The sequence below is a fragment of the Pseudopipra pipra genome, chromosome 3 (assembly GCF_036250125.1).
Source record: "Pseudopipra pipra isolate bDixPip1 chromosome 3, bDixPip1.hap1, whole genome shotgun sequence".
Taxonomy (NCBI): Eukaryota; Metazoa; Chordata; class Aves; order Passeriformes; family Pipridae; genus Pseudopipra; species Pseudopipra pipra.
Genome location: NC_087551.1, coordinates 57,481,353 through 57,486,972, shown reverse-complemented (window position 1 = coordinate 57,486,972; position 5,620 = coordinate 57,481,353). Strand labels below are relative to the sequence as shown.

At 43.2% G+C, this 5,620-nt stretch overlaps 1 long non-coding RNA gene across 1 annotated transcript; it reads right to left on the bottom strand.

The window, feature by feature from the left end:
- Nucleotides 1–1,412: 1,412 nt before the first annotated feature.
- LOC135411594 (uncharacterized) lies at nt 1,413–3,570 on the bottom strand. Its single transcript, XR_010429221.1, has 2 exons — nt 2,781–3,570; nt 1,413–2,013 (listed from the first exon to the last, which is right to left on the bottom strand). It is a non-coding gene; the product is annotated as an uncharacterized LOC135411594 (long non-coding RNA).
- Between the last annotated feature and the right edge of the window lie 2,050 nt (nt 3,571–5,620).

The following is a 5,620-nucleotide window of genomic DNA, read 5'->3' as shown; positions in this document are numbered from 1 at the left end:
TCGTGAGGTGAAGAGGAGGGGCAGGCACTGCTCTCTTCTCTGTGGTGACCAGTGACAGGACCCGAAAGAATGGCCTGAAGTTGTGTCAGGGGAAGTTTAGGTTGGATATTAGAAAAAGGTTCTTCACCCAGAGGGTAGCTGGGGACTGGAACAGGCTCCCAGCAACAAGCTCGATCATAGCACCAAGCCTGATAGAGTTCAAGAAGCATTTGGATGATACTCTCTGGCACATGATGTGACTCTGGGGGATGGTCCTGTGTAGGGTTGAGATTTGGACTCAATGATTCTTGTCCGTCTCTTCCAACTCAGCATGTTCTGAGATTCTGTGATTCTGTGACTATTACTGAAAGGCTGGATAAAAGGACAGGGTATATTTGCACTGTACCTTGCTTTGTTCCATAATAAACATAAGTTACTTAACCAAAAGAACCCAGTGACAGGAAAAGGAAGTCTTGCTTACAACATTATTTATCTTGTCACCAGAACTAAGTCTATCACATAAAGATAATAACTACAATTAAAAAGCCATCTTTTCACTGAATAACAGTGAGAAACAGGAAAAGATAAGTCACACCACACTCAGAAACTTCTCTTGCAAGTGATTTTTTTTCCCAGCCTTCAAATCATTTTTGCCCTCCTATTTCTAGCTTAATCAAAGACCATGTGAAAATCTTAATAAAAAAATTCACCTTTAAATACTCACCCAGACTAGACAAGTCTGCCTCTATGCTCACTGGCAGTGCAGTGCATGGACTCATCTCAGCCAAGGGCCTCCCCTTGTCCCATCTCCTCTGCCCCTCCAGGCATGAAGCGGTGGGCAGGGTGCTGTACCACCAGACCGCACCACAGCTTCTCTACTACTTCTGCTTGAATCCTCTCCAGAGGAATATTAGTACAAAAGCATATTCAAAATCATTTGATCAATACCCACTTGAGTGTAATGAGGGATTATTTCAACAGATGTTCACTACTTTTCCCCTGGGTATTAATTACACATACTCCACCCCACCCCTTGTCAGTGAGACACAGGGGAAACTAGCCACTGGTAACAGCTTATCTGCACAGATTTCATGTGGTTTGTCATCACAAGACAGGGTTTGGTAGATTGTGAAGTTATTTTGCTAAACTAAGTGGTTTATTCTGACTTCAGTCACACAATTTTTTTTTTGTTCAAAGTCTAGGATTTATACAAATGTGTGTTTTAGAAACAATTTCGACCAACTTTTAGATGATATCTCTCCTCTCTAAAACCTCACTACTGTAAAATCTGTTGAAAAAAAAAAAAGTTGGAAGTATATAATGATTCATGCAGTCTCTTCCTTTCCCACGTGAAAGTAGTTCTAGTTCCTCAGACACTTTATCTAGGTGTTTTTCACAAATGTCTATATACCTTAGGTGGAAATGTTCATACATAAGTCTCAGTTATTCTTTATTTCAGTTCATGATGAGTTGTTTTAAACATAGCTCTTATCTCCAGCTACATCTCTCCAAGCAACAGGAAAATATTGTCATATTTTTTCAAAACGTCACAGGTACTTTCATACATTTCAAAATTAATTGTGGCCAGAAGATGTTAGATGGGAAGCAGGCCTTTAGCTGGAGCAGCACATCCTGCACACTCATCTCATGTCCGCAAATGATGCCTTCAGTCCCACAGCTCCACCATCTTCCAGGGGCTGGGGGATCTCCACAGCTTTGCTGCATGTTTTGGTCTCCCATCTGCTCAGGTGTCCCCATGTCTCCATGTCCATGCTTTCCAATGGCAGAGGCTGGGTGCTGCCTGCCCATGTCAGGACAGGGCTGGGCGTGACCAGACTGCCAGACCAGGCATCAGGGCAGTGCCTGTGGTCAGCACAGCTGCTGTCGTGCAGTGAGAGTGCTGTCACACTGACAGCTAAAAAGAGTTTCCTTGTGGGCAGATTCTTCTTCCCAGTTCCTCTACTAGCCATTTTTTGCCTCCCCCTTGCTTGTCACAGCCTCCTCCTGCCTGCCTGCTGCATTTCATCTTCCCCTCTGCAAACATGCACATTGCTCCATGACCATGCACCATCCCAGTCTGCTTCAAATGCCTGGCTTTCCAGCATACAATTCATGCTGGCCTACCCCAGCCGCTCTGGGGACCCCACAGCACATCACAGTGGTTGCCCATCTCTGCTACCTCTCAGTGCTTCTCTCCCTCCTTAAGGTGTGGCATCGAGGGTGGAGAAGTGTTTGCTTTTGTTCTAGGAGGTTATTTGAGGCTGTCAGCTGCATAATTAAGAAATATTTCCACCAAGTGATTAGCAGCCTACCCAGCTGGGAGTATCTTTTATTCACCCTGTGCTTGGGAGCACACCCAGGCTTTTGCTTGGTGCTGAGCTATTTGCACTTTTCCCCTGAAGTTCTTTTCAGCGGAAAAGGCTGAAGATGTACTCATCTTCTGGGAAGGTCCCAGGAACAGTTGGCCCCAGGTGAGCTGCATCCATCCCCTCCCCCAACATGGGACAGAGAGAAGGGGCTCCACCTGAGCTGGGTGAGGCAGGGCTGGCCCTTGCACCGTCTGGCTGCAGTGTCAGACTGCCTGTGTTTCAGAGAATATGATTTGAGTGAGCAATTTCACCTTGCCTCTTGCTAGCCAGAACCACCACACTGCAGCCTCGCTGGCACAAGATGAGGTTTTCCTTGTAATCATAAAAAAAGCATGGGACAATACTACCTCAATGGGCAATGAAAAAAAATTTCTAGACTTCCAAGAGAAACAATCTAGTCATCTATAATCCTCTACAGACATGTATACCTACCTCTTCTGAGGCATCATCTTCCCAGAGGCATGCAGGTGCTCTCTCTCCCTCTTCACTTAGACCGACAGGCAGTGTGCTTGCACATGTCCCATGGAGCCAGCAGCCCACACCTGTCCTTCGAGAGTTGCTGTGTTCTACTTATGGGATCAAGGCGAAAAATGGGACAAGAGCTTGGGAGAATTATTCTCTGAAGAACCACTTCCTGCCGTTTAACTATGCTTTTATTTTTGCCCTTTTTTTTTTCTTTTTTGGCTTAAGAAGTAACATAGCCACTATTTGTAAATGTTTCCTCCCTCTTCAATAATTTTCTCCGTGTCTTTCCAGTGGCTGTTGAAGGCAGAGGAAAACACCACAGGCTTCAGTGGCAGTCATGCATTATAGAGTTCCACAAAATATTCAGATATCACAGCAAGGAGCAAGATATAGCAATGTGGACTACAGCTTACTCTTCAGAGCTTTGTCAGAGATTTGACTTGTGTTTCTTTCTAAAAGCAGAAAAGTTGCACTTTATATGAATCATATAAACAACCCATACTTGCCTGAGCACTTTATTTGTGGACTGCATTGTAGTCAGCTTGAAGGAGGCAGTCAGTCAGTGACAGTTTTCCCAGTCAAAGATGTCACTTGGAGGTTCTCAGATTCAAACCCATCACTCTGAGGGCTGGGTTACCAGCACAGCAGAGGAAGGCATGTTTACCCAAGCATTCTCATTCATTGATTAGAATTGCAAAAGGAGAAGATCAGAGAGGAACTTCTTTTCTTCTTAAACTTCATGCAAATTTCAATGTTGAGACTGAAAGTTACCCAAACAGCTATTAATACTGTTACCGTACTCACAAGCCAGGCAAGATGCTGCCTGTCAAGACACCTCAGTTCTTCCATAAAAATCCTAGAAAATCCCACTGCCACACACTACTTCTCTACCTGCATTTTTTACAACTTGACATCCTTTTCTGAGGAAGGTGTCATCTTCATCCTCTCAGAGAAAACCATACAGAACTGGCATGGCTTTACTTGCAGTTTGAAGCCTTCTATTGCCATCCCTTAAATGCTTTCAATGCTTCAGTTTTTCGGTTGTTTTTTTTAATAGCATTCCTAGTAACACTGCTCTGCATAACATTTTCATACACTAGATCAGGTGTTTGAGATATTCTACATAAATGTATATTATACATACATACCTAATCCTATCTCAGTGCCGGTGCAGCATCATCTCTTGAAGGTACAATGTTTCTGTAAGCAAAGGTGGCAGACAGAGCAAGGCTCATAGCTGACAAGCTCTAAAGAGAGGCTCATAATCACAACTCACTTTCTATTTGGCATCACAATGGGCAGTTTCATCAAGGACTGACTAAACAGGAATGCAAGATTAGCTTTAAGATCTGTTAAGAAATCATCATTTCCCCATTTTAGAAGGCTGAAACCATGTGTTTTCTCCAAATTTACATGAGTCCTGGTCCTGTTATTAGAAACAACAAACAGAACTCAGAAGAATTACCAGTAATTGAGAGAAATGGAGAAAAAGTTAATAAATAAATCATCACTCAGTACAACAAAAGTCTCTAGAGTATGCTTGTGTAACTCTTTATTTGCATACTTTGAAATTTATACTAATTTCTATCAGCATGACAGTAATAAAAAAATGTTTAAAAGGGTTTTGCACAATTTTAATTAAATTTTGTTAATTGGTAGTTACCACTTTCACATGATATACCCTGGAGAAAGAGCCTTCCTTTTACTAGAAGACTAAGATGAAGGTAAAATGTTGATTAAACCACTTCAGCCTCATATAAATCTCATCTCAGACACTTTCAGCTGACCACAGTAGTTTTATTTTTAATATTGTGGCTAATAATCTAAATTCAAATCTCACTGCTGGAACAGGGGAAAAGTGTAGAAAGAACACTATCCTTTCCAGCGGAGAATTTGCAAGATGACTGTCATAGTCAATGTCCTAGTTAGACCAACTGGGACCAGTTCATCACTGGATGGGTGTAACCCAAAACTGTGTATTCTATAGCCTTCCATGCCATTTCCCAGAAACTGTTATCAATAGACCATTTACACCCTCTGCCCAGAGCAGTCTGACTCCTCAGGCTATAAACTAGGCGTTAAGAGGCCTGTGAGATAGGAGGGTGCTCTTGTCCTCATGCCCATTGGGGAACCCCCCCGCCCTGAGGAAAGTACTGGGCATTCCTGCCTGAACTGGAGAATATATAATCTTGGAGTCTTGGAACTTTTATTAACCACTCGTGGGATCCAGAGGAAGACTGCAGATCACCACTCTCAACCAGACTGCAGACCACCACTCCCGACTGGACTGCAACCATCACTTTTCAACCAGACTGCAACCATCACTCTCGACCAGACCACAATCACCACTCTTGACCAGACTGCACCAGCACTCTCACCAACAGGTTTTCCTCTCTCCTTTTCCTTTGGACTCAGAGGGCCCAACGAACACACTCTGTTCATGCCCCAGGGTGCTGGGTTATACATTTGGGTTTTGTGGGTTAAAATCAATTGTTTGTCTGTATAATTGCACTTATTGTATTATTTTATTAAATTGTTATTCTGACTTATAAACTCTTTTGAGTTGGGTTCATTTTCCCTGCCGGTTTACCTTTAACCAGCACAGTCAACAAGATACACCAATCCCTCCTTGTGGGTAGGTTATTTCAGTAGCTACTGCCTGACCTGTCTGCCATTCTCCATCACTCTTTCTTCTTAACTGCAGCAGTGCATATCAGAATCCCCATGAGTGACAGTAACCAGGAAGTCAGCCTTGCTGGGCAGAAAAATTTTTGGTGCCACAGTATTCTTCCAGAAAACCCCAGTGG